We start from the raw sequence: 15,446 nt of genomic DNA, 5'->3' as shown, positions 1-15,446 counted from the left end.
AAAAATTGCATGAAAATTTTGACGTGGGTCGCAAACTCCACATTGGGTGGCGACCAATTTCGCAGCCATCGCCCCACCCCCCTGAGTGGGAAAATGGCCATGATCACAGTTGCGTTTATGCAGGGAAGCCGTGCATGATCACGGGCATGCTTCTGCAGGAAAGATGGGTGCAATCTTGGCCATTCCCCCCCCCCCGCACCAACCAGCACGATTGCGGCCATCCCTCCCCCAGCGTGCCCCTTTCACGCCCATCTTTCCCTTCCCCGTTGCACCCCATTCGTGCCCGTGTTTCCATCCCCCAGTGCGCCTTTTCACCCATCTCTCCCTCCCCCAGTGTGCCCACAATCGCACCCGTCTCTCCCCCCACCCGCTAGCACCCCAGGATGACAGGCGTGTGCAGGGATGACAGGCACCTGCAGGGATGACGGGCGCAATCTCGGTCATGCAGGGATGACAGGCGTGAACTCAGTTGTGCTGGGATGGCGGGAAGATGGTTGAGTTTGTGCTCAGGGTGAGGGGGGGAGATGGCTGCAATCTTTGTTGTTCTTTGTCACGTTGCTTCACATTGGTCTGATTTAAAAAATGGTTACAGAACAGATTAACTTTATTTATATTGAACCTTATGGGGAAATTTAACTTGGCTCATGACCAGTTTGGGTCACGACCAGAGTCCTGGAATGGATTATGTTTGTGAGCCAAGGTACCACTGTACATAATTCATCAAACCAAACAAGCCTTAATATATCGCCTACTTGCATATATGTCAGTCATTTGTAACCTAAACTTGCTAAGATTCTCCTGCTGAACATCTGAACTAGATTCATATTTGCTGCAAGTGACCAGGCAGTTAGTTGTTTGGAAACGTCATAGAGGTAGCTGTCAGGTGGGAAGAGCTAAAGAAACTGACCTGTGACATCACAGTTTTGCAATTGTGAGCTGTGGCAATTCAATTTAGTATTATATGCAAAAAAGTCACCCAGTTGGTAAGTATAAGTATATATGTGGCACCATTAGTGTGTATTGTTTTTCACAGTGTACAAAGGAACAAAATTCCTTCCTTGTCAATTTGACCAAAAAGATCTATTTTATGCAGATCATAATCTAATTTAACTAAACTTTGGAAGCTGACCATAAAGTTATTATACTTTAAACCCAAGTTTATAGGATGATGTTCTTGCAATAATTTTATTTAAACATGTAGGGAGGGTTTCCAGGTTAATATATCTGAAATACTAAATTACAGTTTTAGAGCAAGAAAAAGGTTTATTTATCTCAAAGGTTTATTTATCTCAATGGTATCTTACTGAAATAAGAATAGTTAATGAACTTAAAGATAACCAACAGGGAATACGTACATAAGGGAACCATCCAGTGTGGCAGGCTGTAACCCTTGAATTCAGCGGATTATGGGTATCCAGTGGAGACTGAGCTGAGCACAGAGACTAGGGTGGTCACCACATCCCCCGACCCTCCAAAACATTGGCCATCTAAATTGTTTTTGCCTCATGAGGAAGAAAGGCTGAGGCACCTCCAGATTCCCTGGAAAATTATGGTGCTTTGTTCCCCCCACCCACCCAGAAACTCCAAAGATTATCATCTGTCTCTGGATCCCAGACAGTACAGAAAGAACAGTGAGGGTGGAGGAGAGTTTTTGTGGCTGAAGCCCCTTCTCTGACCTCCAAATGTTTTTTCCAAGGTTGCAGCTCAGACTCCAACCTCTCCTTTGCGCCCCCCCCCCCCCAACCAATAATGTCAGGAAGCCCTAATATTGCCCCCTAGGAATTGTTAGCAGAATGAGACAGGACAAAAAATAGCTGCAGCTAGGGAAAAAATGGCACTGACAAACAGCTAAGTGGATAGTTAGCTTTTAGTAAATAATGTTTCTTTGAAAAGGATAATAAGCTAAACAAAATATTAATACATGGTTAATTCAAAAAAGAGGAGGGGAAAGGACCTATAAAAGATCCGTTATAGGCTAAGGATCTCTTATACCAAGTATGAGATTGAAGAAATGTTTTTGCTGCAAGTTTGGAAAAACAAATAAAATGATTTTAAACAATTTATTCACTGGTTGTATTTCTAATCCACCAAATAAATAATGGGAGTTGATAGAATATTATGCCCATCAGATAAATCTGAGGTATTTCCTGTCTAACTCTTCCTTCAAATATTAAATGCTCCCAAGTTTAATTATTATGATAGAAACTTTACAAAAATCTAATTAAAGCAAGAAAGTAAAACAAATAAGAGTTCTAACTTGGGTAAAGCTTCAGAATTAGACTGATAAGTATATGAGTGTTGCAGCAATTCTTCGTTGTGGCCTCTGTGCATCACACATATGGGTTCTGCGCCTGTGCAGTGCCTATGGCCGGAAGATTGATAACTAACAGTTTTGGCGGGAAACTTCGCTCCCCTCCCCCCCCATAGTATATATGGAGCGGAGTGTCTGCCATTTTCCAGTCTTTGCGACCGCCGTTCATTCTGCCTTGTGCCGCTTTCGCTCTCGCTAAAGATCGTTCCTTGTTCTTCTCCGCTTTGCAATTTCTTTCTCGTTTTTCCAAGTTAGTATTCCCTCGTTCTATTGCTCTTAATAGTGTTCCCATTAGTCTCTTTGTTCCTCTTCTTCTTGTTTCTAAAAACAAAAAAACAAAAAACCCAAAAATAATATCTACTCCCTCTACACTATCTTCTTTCTTCTTTTTCTATGATGGCGCAAAGAGCAGCGTTCCGCAAGTGCGTAGAGTGCGGCTCTAAGATGCCCGCAGCGGACCCGCACGACCTGTGCCTCCTCTGTTTGGGGGAAGACCACAGGACGGACAACTGCGGCCACTGTCTGGCCTTCTCTAAGCGGGCTAGGAAGAATAGGGAGAATCACCTGCGTAAACTCCTGTGGGACCAGGCTCTCCTAAAATCGGACCGGCTGGTGGCTAAGTCCGCTACAACTTCAACTACAGCTGACCGCCGTCCGACCCCAACTGCTTCACCGCAGCGCCCGGCTCCTTCCTCTACTGCTCCGCCCTCATGCCCTTCGGACGAAGGTGCTCCCATCATGGGCGATCAGTCTGCTTCCCCACCTAAAAAGCAGCGGGAAAAGAGGAAGCACAGCGGCCCTGAAAAGCTGTCTGTTCATAAGAAGGCCAAGAAAGATAAGGCCGAAAAGCTGGTTAAGAAACCAAAGAAACCCGAGCATACTAAACACCGACACTCGGGTTCGGCGGCATCCTCGGTCCTGACTGCTGTCGCTGTACCAACACCCTCAGGTCTGACCATCCAGGCGGCTATGAGGGTTACTCCTCCGGGCTCTCCATGTCATACGGGAACTGAACCGCAACTACACCAAGATCCTCCCCGTGGTTCGATTTCCAACGATGAGATACAAGATTCTCCGCTGAGGGCTAGGTCTCGCACACCTATGCCTCCTGTATGGCTGGATACCGAGACTGGAATGTCTCCTCCGAGGAGCCATAGAAGCCGATCTTCCGACAGCCGATCTGATGACTGGTATCACTCCCGGTATTCCTCAGTTCCAAGATGGGGTGACTACCAATTTGTCGGTTATTACCCGGCTTCTCGAGACCACCCTTCTCCACCAGCTCCTCGAGATCACTTTCATTCTTCGGATCTGAGAGATGCTCCACTGGCACCGCCTAGGGAGAGTGGTAGATCAGTGTCGCCGGGAGACTCTTCCTCCAGCATCCCAGCTCCTTATTGGGTGGACTCGGATGAGTCCGAGGTCGATTCAACTTCACCTGATGCTGCAGTCACATCTCAGGGCCCCGGATCTCCAGAAGAGCCGCATATCTCCTTTGTAGAGTTGATGTCCAGGCTGGTTCGGTCGCTGGAGATTGAGGCTCAGCAACAGCCCGGTCCCAGCACCAATCGCTTCTATGATGTGGTCCGGGGTGAACAATTGACCTCCATCTCTTTACCACTTATCACAACTCTGCGCCAAGTGATGACTTAGCCATGGGACCTCCCGGCTCACCCTCAACCAACTTCAAGGAGATATGAAGCCATGTACCAGGTTCAGGAGGGGGACATTCCGTTCCTCCTACATCACCCTAGGCTGAACTCGGTCGTGGTGGAGTCTTCTCAGGGCCGGGAGTCACAGGGTCACACCGCGCTCCGTGACAAGGAAGGGAGGAGGATCGACTTGCTCGCCGAGTCTATGCAACCTCTGGACTCGGCCTGCGAATCTCCAACTATGAGGCGACACTGGTGCGTTATCAATATTTTATAATGCAGCACCTGGACAACATCTTTGCTGCTCTCCCAGACAACCAAGCCGACCTTGCAAGGGTTTTCATAAAGGAGGCCATGCAGGTTGCAATACAACAGCTCTCCACCGCTAGACACCACGTGGACACAGATTCGAGAGCCTTAGTTGGTGCCATATCCCTCCGGAGGCATGCTTGGTTGCGTAATTGCAACTTCCCGGAGGAGATGAAGAGGAGAATCGAGGAGACGCCCTTTGATGGGTCCGGCCTCTTCAATGCAAAGACTGACCACAAATTGAAGAAGATTCATGAGTCTAGGATGATGGCTTGACGCATGGAGTTACAGCCTCAGCCTTGACTTAAGTGGTCTTGGACCTGTCCACAATATCAACAAAATCAGCCTCGACAACAGCCACAGCACCGCCAACAACGTCGCAGGTAACAACTGCCTCAGCAATTCCAACAAGGCCGCCGCCGCTTTGACGGTGATAAACGTCAGCGCTGACGGGCTGGGCAGACTTTTCCTCTGCTCCCAACCCCACCTTCCCCTCTCTCATTTGGGGACCAGCTGAAAGGCTGACTCCCCATTTGGGACTCCATCACATCTGATCGGTGGGTGTTATCCATCATTCAGCACGGATATCGAATAAAATTTGACATCGTTCCTCCATCGAGTCTGATCTGGGTTACCCCATGCTCGCCGGTGTTGTTAGACAAAGTGCATCAGCTCCTTTCTAAAGGAGCGGTTCATCGCTTGTCTGTTCCTGAAGGACTCCATGGATTCTATTCTAGATACTTTACGGTCCCAAAACAGGGTGGAGGTCTCTGACCAATATTGGATCTGAGAGCTATTAACAAATTTATAACACCAAAGAAATTTCGGATGACCACCCTTCAGAATATTCTACCGTTGCTGAGGAGAGAGGACTGGTTTGCCTCATTGGACTTGAGGGACGCCTATTTTCACGTTTGGATCCATCCGTGTCATAGGCGTTTTGTCCATTTTGCTGTTGCCTCTGAAATCTTCGAATTCACTGTGCTCCTGTTTGGGCTGGCTACCGCCCCGAGGGTCTTTACAAAATGCATGGCTCCGGTCTGCGCATACCTCCAATTAAGTGGCGTTCAAATATACCCCTATCTTGATGATTTGTTATTAGTATCTCAGACCAGAGAAGGACTTTTTTCCTCTATAAATATGACCTGCACCTTGCTGCAGGATCTTGGACTTTGTATTAATCGAGAGAAATCCTCTCTTGTTCCTGCACAGATTATCAATTTCATCGGAACCCGTCTGGATTCCACAGTGGCGAAGGCATTCCTTCTGCAAGACAGACAACACACTCTCGCTCAACACATCCATCAAATACGACGAGAAGGGACGGTTCCTGCTCGATCTATCCAAAGACTCTTGGGACACATGGCCGCGTCGGTTGCCGGAGTCCCAGATGCCAGGCTTCAGCTTCGCCCCCTCCAGCTCTACTTCAACAAGATGTTTCAACCACAAAAGGACTTGCCTACGAAGTTGATTTGGCTCCCGTCCTCCATTCTACAAACTTTGATATGGTGGACAGTTCCAGCCAATTTAAATGTTGGAGTTCCATTCCGACCTTGGTGCCCTACAGTGACTCTCGGTACCAATGCATCTCTGCTGGGATGGGGAGCACTGTGTTCCGGGCTATGCACTCAAGGTGTTTGGAATCGACAGGAGTTCAGGAATCATATCAATTTCCTGGAACTTCTGGCAGTATTCAAGGCTCTACGATCATTCAAGGACATTCTTCGGAACTGAGTAGTTCAGATAACTTCGGACAACATTGCTACAGTCTTTTATCTGAACAAACAAGGCGGGACGAAGTCGCCTACGCTGGCTCGGCTATCGATGCGAATATGGAATTGGTGCATCCCGAGAGACATTGCACTCGAAGCAGTACATCTAGCCAGTACGGACAATGTCAAGGCCGATCTTCTAAGCAGACAAATGTCGACATCCCACGAATGGGAGCTGGATCGACAGATATGCGACCAACTCTTCCATCGCTAGGGACATCTGGACATGGACTTGTTTGCTACCCGGCAGAACAGGGTATGCGAGAATTTTTGCTTGAGAGCGGGAATCGGACAAGGATCATCGGGGGATGCTTTTATGATCCCTTGGGACAATATGAGCTTTTACGCTTTCCCTCCGATTCCCCTCATTATGAGAGTAATATCGAAGATAGTCTACGACGGGGCCACAGGACTACTGATAACCCCATGGTGGCCACGCCAAGCATGGTTTTCAACACTTCTTCGGATATCTCACGACGAATACCTTCAACTTCCGACTCTGCCATACCTAATAACTCAGCAAGAGGGCACAGTTCGTCACCCGGATCTGACATCACTGAATTTAACAGCCTGGTGGATTCAATAACACTCACCGCTGACTCGGTACCGACGACGTTCAACTTTTATACGGATCGTGTTCTTGAGTCGGTCACTAGGATTGAGGCTTCGAATCCCTTGCCTTTCCCTGCTTCATCAGACTCGACGAGTTTTCCATCAGGATCGACCGTTTTCCACTAAGAGATTCAGAGCATTCTCGAATCTGCATTAAGACCGTCAACGCGAAAGTCATATGCGGCTAAGGGAAGACGATTCTCTACCTTTGCAGAGTCTCGTTCGTTTCTTCCATATTCAGCATCCATAGAGAATATTCTTCAGTTTCTCTTAGAGCTCCACCATGGAGGACTTAAACCATCTTCTGTAAAGGTGTACATGGCGGCAATTTCTTACTACTGTGGTACAATTCAGGGATCCTCCATTTTTTCCCAACCATTGATTAAAAGATTCCTCAAAGGACTACATAACCTTAATCCAACGATCAGACCAGTTGTGCCTACTTGGAGTCTTTCAGTGGTATTGAAGGCACTAATGAGAGCTCCTTTTGAACATTTGGCGACTGTTGATTTGAGCCTTGTTTCCTGGAAGACAGCATTTCATGTAGCGGTTACGTCAGCTTGAAGAGCTAGTGAGCTCTGTGCCTTCAGGGTAGACGCTCCTTATTTGAATTTCCATAGGGAGAGAGTTGTTCTACGAATGGGTCCGTCTTTTCTACCAAAAGTGGCTACTACTTTTCACATGAGTCAGGAAGTGGTTCTACCTGCCTTTTTTCCATCTCCATCGAATCCTATTGAGAGATCCTTACACACGCTTGACGTACGGCGCTGTTTAGCCTTTTATAGATCAAGGACTGAATCCATTCGTCGCTCCGATCGGCTCTTTGTTAGATACTCTGAGCACGACCAGTGTTCTCCAGTTACCCCTCAAAGACTTTCCAAATGGATAGTTCACACTACAACTTTTTCCTACCAGTTAGCTAAGATAGACTTACCTACAACCCCGAGGGGTCATTCTGCGCGAGCAGTAGCTGCTTCTTCAGCCTTTGCAGCAGGGGTTCCGATTGACGATGTCTGCAGGGCAGCCACTTGGGTCACTCCATGCACATTTGCTAAACATTATCGTCTGGATATCCGTACGAGACAAGACTGTTCCTTTGGCAGAGCCTTCCTTTCAGCTGTTCTTCTTTGATGACACCTCCCCTCCTCCAGTCAGGGTAAGCTTGCTAATCTACTCATATGCGTGATGCACAGAGGCCATGACGAAGAAAAGCAGGTTGCTTACCTGTAACTGATATTCTTCGAGTGGCCATCTATGCTGTCACACAACCCACCTGCCAGCCCTGCTCGGTGTCGATGGGTGGAACTTATTATCGGTACCATGCTGCTTTTTATTTTTTGGTACCTACATCGTATTTCTTAACTTGTCATCGGCACTTACAACGGTTTTTTTCCTTAGTTTAATTTTTTTTTTCTCTAGAGAGTGAACGTCCGGTCTATCAAAGACTGGAAAATGGCGGACACTCCGCTCCATATATACTATGGGGGGGGGAGGGGAGGGGAGTTTCCACCAAAACCGTTAGCTGTCAATCTTCCGGACATAGGCATTGTGCAGGCGCAGAACCCATATGTGTGACTGCACAGATGGCCACTCGAAGAACATCAGTTACATGTAAGCAACCTGCTTTTGTGTGGTCTTAAGTAGATGGAAGAATCAAATACTTACTAGTGATATGCAAGATCATGGAATGATGAAAACATTTCTGAAAAGAAAATATGAAGATGGCATGATTAATTATTTGGGGAAGTAAGAGCACTCAAGTTTTGAAATGAAAAGAATACAGAACTAAAGTGATTGAGCAGTCTGGGATTTATATAGTCATGCATGGTGATCGGATTGGTATAGGAGCAATAAAGATTAAGCAGGCTTTAAGAAATAATCTTTGAACATTCTGTTACAATTATAATTTAGTAATGCTTTGTGCCCAGTTCAATCCCCTGTATTCTCCACCCTTTTGGATTGCAAGATTAAGATTAATTGCAAGAAGTTTGGGTTAAGCACTGTGTTATTTGTCATATAGTAAATATATAAAAATGGGTTAAGAGTCAAAATCTTTTGATTATATAAAACAGTATATGCAAGTAGCTGACCATCCTTTTAAATATCTGTAAATTTGGAATGACCTGACAGGATCAGTGAGGGAAGAACTGGGACAACTTGGAGCACCAACATGTTTTATTGATAGAATGATCTTAAATACCTTGCCTTGTGCTACCTATTAAAAAGATAATGCAGTTAGCAAAATGAATGACTTTAAGCTCTTGTTGGGGCAAGGTGGACTTGATTTAAACCAATTTGATTTAAATCACTAGTTAGTAAGACTAGATTTAAATCATATGTTTCTACATAGTTTGCATGCATGCCTTCCTTACCTGTAGGTAGAGGACCTTCATTAAAGCATTCCCCAGCTAGGTCTCTTTTACAACCTGCTGCCATATATATTTTTTTTTCAGGGGGGTGTGGGGAGAATATGATATACCCCAAGCTGTACACAAAAAGACCAAAAGACTTGTGGAGTATTCTTCTCAAAAGGTTTCACTTTCATTTTACTGCTTGCCCCTCCTTCTTCACACTTAGCTGCTTCTGCTTGCCACATTCATACTACTGTGCTCTTGAAACAACTGTAGTGTTTTCCTATGAACTGCCAGATCCAATTTAAGGTGCTAGCCCTTACCTTTAAAACCCTAAATGGTTTGGCACCCAAAAACGCACCTCTTTCTATACCAGTCTGCTTATGTATTAATATCTTCCTGTGGCGGTATTCCAAATGCCTTTTTTGTTTGAAGTGTTCTATGTAATTATGAAGGAGAGGGCTTTCTGGGAATGCCCTTTGTAAAGAGATACTCCTAGAGCCTAATTTTCAGTTTTTGGCACCAAGTTAAGGTCTGTCTGTACACTCAAGCATTTTAATTTGTATAAAACCTCAATCTGCCTTTCTAATTGAAATGTCCACTGCCTGTTCTTACGGTGTAAGGATATTAATTGTGTTGTACTGAAGTAGGTTTTACAATAATGTACACCACCCTGGAAATCTTATTTGATGAAGGGTAGTGTAGGAATATTTTAAAATAAGAAAATTAAATGTTGTTGAAACTATCCATTCTTTCACAGCTGCCCTGATTTTATAAATCTGTACTATTATTTATAACTTTTGTACCTTTATTACTTTGTTGCTGTACCTCTGTCCTTGCTGTTGTGTTCATTTTATTATTAGCCCATTTGTGTGTTTATAGAAAGTTGTTTGGTCCCTCTTATTGTTATTGTTACTCTTACAAAAATCAATAAGAAGATGAGAAATAGAACAAACAGTCCAGTTGCCCTTTTATACTTTTGCCCTTTGACGTTATCACATTAGATATCACAAATGCCTGCACTGCTGGCTGATTGCTGACTGTAAATCATTTTCTCTGTTTCTGATGTTCAGAAATGAGTGTCCCTGCATATCTGTAGCCAAATCCATCCCCAGCAAATAGATCTGAGCAGGTTCAGGGTATCCCTAAGGATTTGCAGAAGCGTAAAAGACATTTAGCTGGGAAAAGTGGAAAGAAATGCCAGGCCCCAAAAGCCCAGTGAGGACTGAGCTATGTTTTGTGGCTATGAGATACTGGCTGTTCATGGCGAGTGGGGGTAGAATGGAAAGGGTAAGCTGGAAATGGGTGAAATGAATTGGCTGGCTGGCTAGAATCCTTAGCGAGGGCATTCCTTAGTGAGTATCTTGTTGGAGCTCCCACTTTAATTTGTGCTTTACATAAAAGAAAAAAGAAATAATGTTAAAAGTATCATTTGACAATATTTTGGTTTTCTCTGTATGCTGTTGTTCATCACGAAGTCATGTCCGACCCATCGTGACCCCATGGACAACATTCCTCCAGGCCTTCCTGTCCTCCACCATCCCCTGCAGTCCACTTAAACTCACGCCGACTGCATCAGTGACCCCATCCAGCCTCCTCATCCTCTGCCGTCCCCTTCTTCTTTTGCCATCTATTGTGCCCAGCATTAGGCTCTTCTCCAGGGAGTCCTTCCATCTCATTAGGTGGCCAAAGTATTTGAGTTTCATCTTCAGGATCTGGCCTTCTGAAGAGCAGTCAGGGTTGATCTCCTCTAGGAGTGACCGGTTTGATCGCCTTGCGGTCCAAGGGACTCGCTGAAGTCTCCTCCAGCACCACAATTCAAAGGCCTCAATTCTTTGGCGCTCAGCCTTCCTTATGGTCCAACTTTCACAGCCATACATTGCAATTTCTCTGTATATCAGACTGTAAACAAAACTTTTGTTATCACTTCATATGAATTGTCTTGGACTAAATAAAATTGGCTTTGGGGGCTGGATCTAGCCCCAGAAGACTGCCAGTTTGTCACTCCTAATTGACATGATTGTGCTGTCAACAGAGACAAAGTAGCAGAGGGATGACAAAAACTGAGAGAGATGGGGAATGGAATTAACTATCGGGAACAGGAGCATTTTGCTGCGGTTCCACTTGTATTTTGTGTTATGTATTCAGAAATGTCTGTTGTGGAATAATGCAGAATGCAGATGTTTTAATCTGCTGTTTTGGATGTTTAGAAGCATGCTGGAGACAGTTGTACTGTTGTTGTACTGATGGTTAACTCATATTTACACTGAAGTAATTATGTATGGTCCTGTCCCCCCCCCCCCGCCCATATTAATCTATCCAATTAATCCAATCAACAGGAATTTCAGATTCAGAGACAGTAAGAATCTGCACATTTTAACAGTCTCTGCAATAAGTCAGAGGGAGCCATTGTTTGTTAGCTTTGTACAAACCCATGGTATACCCAAAAGACAATTGGAGTTGCTGTGGGTTCTTTGCCTCCTCCTTTCTCTTCAGTCCTCCCACAGGTATCTCATGGGACCTCAGAGCAGGACAGACTTGTCTCCCCATCCCTACTGCAATTGTGAGCCATTTTTGACTAGCTGCTCCTTTTTTGTTCCTTTATATATGTGTATATTTTCCCCCCAGTGATTGTTTAAGCTGGTTTCAAGCCGATTTTCATGATACCTGTTTGGACAGCCACTGAGGGTCTGTCAAAGTGCCCAAGTAGCACGCTGGAGGGGTTATCAGCGGTTCTTGTTACGTATCATTGAGTCATCTTTAACTTATGGCAACCATATGAATGAATAACCTCCAGAATGTCTTGTCCTTGACAACCTTGCTCAGGTCTTATGTACTAAAGGCCGCAGCTTCCTTTATGTGAAATCAATCCTCTTGTATTTGGCCTTCCTCTTCTGCTTTCAACTTCCCCTATATTTTTGGCTTCTCCAGTGATTCTTGCCTTCTTATGATGTGGCTAAAGTACAAGAGCTTCAGTTTAGTCAGTTCTGCTTCCAAGGAAAGTTCTTGCTTGATTTGATCAGAATTTTTTTTCATATTTTTTTCCTTTAAAAAAAATATTTTTGTTTTGACATCTGTTACAAACTCAGGATCCTTTAAAAATTGCTTTAGAGAATAGCATTCCTGATGGATTTTTCATAGGGTATGGCTGTATATACACTTCTGTCAAGCAATTCCTTTCAAAGGAAACCATAGTTTTGACAGCTAGTTTTCAACATGCCAGTTCCTTTTAAGTGTGTGTTGGGGGGGGGGGGCATTTCTTGTACTCTTCCATTTTCCTTAGCACCAAGAGTCTTGAGATCAATTGGAAAACTGAGTTCACCCTAAGGCAGTCTAGTGCAAATCCCACCCCCATTTTTCAAGAACAAAGATTACTTGTGCCTTTTATTTCCATTGTTGGCTTATCTTCTGACAGTTATCAATGAAACCAAGGAAAGGAAATATCTATTTGGAGCCTCTTTGGGGGTCAATGTCCAAAGTTGTTACTACACAGGACATTGTTCCATCTGAGGCTTCGAATTGCTGCACCTGTGGAACTGCACACCTCTGCAGTTCCACAAATACAATCAAACATTTTTAGAAAACGGGAAAAGGAAACCCTGCTTTCACAGTTCCCTAAAAGCAAGAGTTGAAGGGTCAGAAATGCTGTAGTGAGCTGAAATAGCTCACAGTAATGGTGGGGGTTATCCAGCAAGTGCCAGCCATCCCCCATGTGCTGCTTGGGCACTTGTAGGGCAGTGGGCACTGGTGGGTGCTCAGGAAGGACTTTTTTGCTGTACTCGCCAAGCAAGTTGCTGGTCAGTGTTCGGTACCGACAGTGTGGTTTGTTCCTGGGTTCAAATAACACAACAACCCGATTGTGGGTATATTTATTTATTTATTTATTTATTTAGAAAATTTCTATGCCGCCCCATTCGCCATTCGGGGCGGCTCACAAATATAATGACCACTACAACAAGCGATGGGCTTTCAAGGGACATGTTGCTCTCAAACATGCCATTCTGTGGGAATTTATCCAGGTTTGCATGACATGACAAACCAGCATGGGTCTTTGTGTTGTGCAAACCCAGTCTTTACTACTTCACATAGTCCATAATTAGTGTGTGGAATTTCCTGTTCCTCAAGGAGTAGTTTTAAAGTTGGCTTAGATGAATAATGGAGGATAAGAATATCCAAAAGCCACTGGTCATCATGGTTATGTGGATTCTTCACATACATGGACAGTTGCTAGAGTAGCAGCAGGAGAGGTTTCTTCCCTAACTACCTAGCATGTGGACTTCCCAAACATATCTGGTTGGCTACTGAGGAATGCAAATTCTATGCTAAATTGACTTTCTGTCTGTTTTGTGTCTTGTGCTGCTCTGCACAAGCTGCCGTGGCTATGTTTTGATGGTAAACAGGTGTAACCTAGGGGACAAATATCTTGCTGTGTGCCTGATCTCTGTGTGAGCACTCATACATCTGTTCTATCCCATTTTCTGTTCATTCTTGTTTCTTTTTAAAATGCTCAAGAATTATTTAACCATGTAGAAACTAATTTTCTAATTAAACATGCATTTTAAATTCATGTTGATATTTTTTAACCTGAACCAAACTGTTCAAGAAGTACATAAACTACACTCTCATGTTAGTTTGCAAAAAAGGATCAGGTCTATTGATAGATCAAATTCCTTAGGCGACCTTGGCATGAGACTACTCGCAAATAATTTCAAAAGCTGTATGTAAATGTGTAAATAGATTCCACTGGAAGGCATGTTCTGAAAAGAAAGGAAATTTATAGCTATAGTGCTTAATCTGTGGTTGCATGTCATTTGCTCATTCAGGAGTACAGCAATATGGATAAAATGGAGGAAGATTACCTAGGTCACCTTGGGTTCCTTGCAAGAAGGAAAAACAGGAGATTAAATGTAATACAGGCAGTCCCTGGGTTACAAATGAGTTCCATTCTTGAGAAAATGGAAATTTGTATTTAAGTTGAATTTGTATGTGAGACTGATCATGTATAGTTGGCCCTCCACAGTCACAGGCGTTTGGGACACAGGCCCCTCATGTAGTGGAAAAACCACAAATATCTCTCCCCACCCAAACTCACCAGTGCCACTTCTTTGCCGTAAGGAAATAGTTTCCCTCTCTGGATGGGTGGGCAAGAAGGCCTACTTTGGAGACTTTCCCCTCTTCCCTTTCACTTCCTCCTTCTCTCTGTGGTGATAACAATTTCCTGCAGTAATTTTTTAAAAAATTAATATACTTCATGACAGTTCCTAAGCATGAATGGTTCATAACTCAGAGGTTCATAATTTGGGAATGGGCTGTAACTTTTTAAACTCGCCATGCTTGTAAGATTCATCCCATTGCCTTTGAAGATAATTCACTTCGTCTTGTTGGTGCACTATTCTGCTGTTCTGGCCTTTGGTATTTTGAAGTATGTACACATACTCTGTGGTTACACAGAAACCAAGTAACCATGCTTTTAGTCTCTGACAGCGTTCATACAACATGTCAGACCACACCATGGTGGAAACCAATGTGGTATAACAGTATGATTCAACCCAACCACTGATTGCTTTTGAAGTTGTTCCACTCTGTTCTTCCCAAAATACTATGTGTTAAATTTCCACAATAAGAGTCTGGTTGGTTCAGGGTTCATTCAGTCCAACATCATGTTTCCAATAGTGGTCACGCAGATCCTTCCTTGAAATCCATAGGCAAGACTTGAAGGTAAAGGCCTTAAAATTGAACTCTACTGTGTAGGCTTGATTTTAATCAGTGTTTAATCTTAACATTGTATGTTGATTTGTATTTCAAATCAGGAGTATTACATATTACAGTTACTGAATACCTAGAACATTGATTTGTATTTGTGCAGACAGGAACAGAAATAGCAATCTTGTTTATATATTTCACTAATTTTTAAGTAATCCATTGAAGACAGAGTGCAGGTTTAGTCCAAGAACCCCAAACAGAAGATAATGGCTTTGGTCATTGCTGTAAACAATGTGTATCTTTAAGCTGATTGACATTAACACAGAAGTATTTTATGTATGTATTTAACAATATTGTCTTTTTAATGTATTTAAAAATACCGTAATAATTCCTTTAAGTTACTCCTATTTGTAGGTGCATCAATACATTGCAGTATATATTCGAGAGGTGGAGTCTGGTGTTGCGCAATAGTTAGTTCTCTCTGGAAATAAATCTGTGTCTGAAAAATGTGCTTGTATCAAAATCATAAGCCATGAACAGGGAGTGGATGTTTCTAGACCAGAAAAACAAATTTTATTAGATTATTTGGTGATATTTGTACAGATTTAATAGTATACATTTCTTTATTATTAGATTGTAACTGTTGTAAGCATGGAAATGGCAACAGTGAAAAAGGTTAACATTCTAATTTATGCATGGTTAAAGAGCTATTTGTATAAATATATGGCCTTTCTAG

At 43.6% G+C, this 15,446-nt stretch overlaps 1 protein-coding gene across 3 annotated transcripts in view; it reads left to right on the top strand.

Moving 5' to 3' along the window:
* The window catches only part of MLLT3 (MLLT3 super elongation complex subunit), a 157,296-nt gene that overhangs the window by 73,023 nt on the left and 68,827 nt on the right, over positions 1–15,446 (top strand). The gene's annotated exons all lie outside the window — the stretch shown is intronic.

The sequence above is a fragment of the Varanus komodoensis genome, unplaced genomic scaffold (assembly GCF_004798865.1).
Source record: "Varanus komodoensis strain SLA01 unplaced genomic scaffold, ASM479886v1 scaffold19, whole genome shotgun sequence".
NCBI lineage: Eukaryota > Metazoa > Chordata > Lepidosauria > Squamata > Varanidae > Varanus > Varanus komodoensis.
This window is presented reverse-complemented; position numbering and strand designations above follow the sequence as displayed.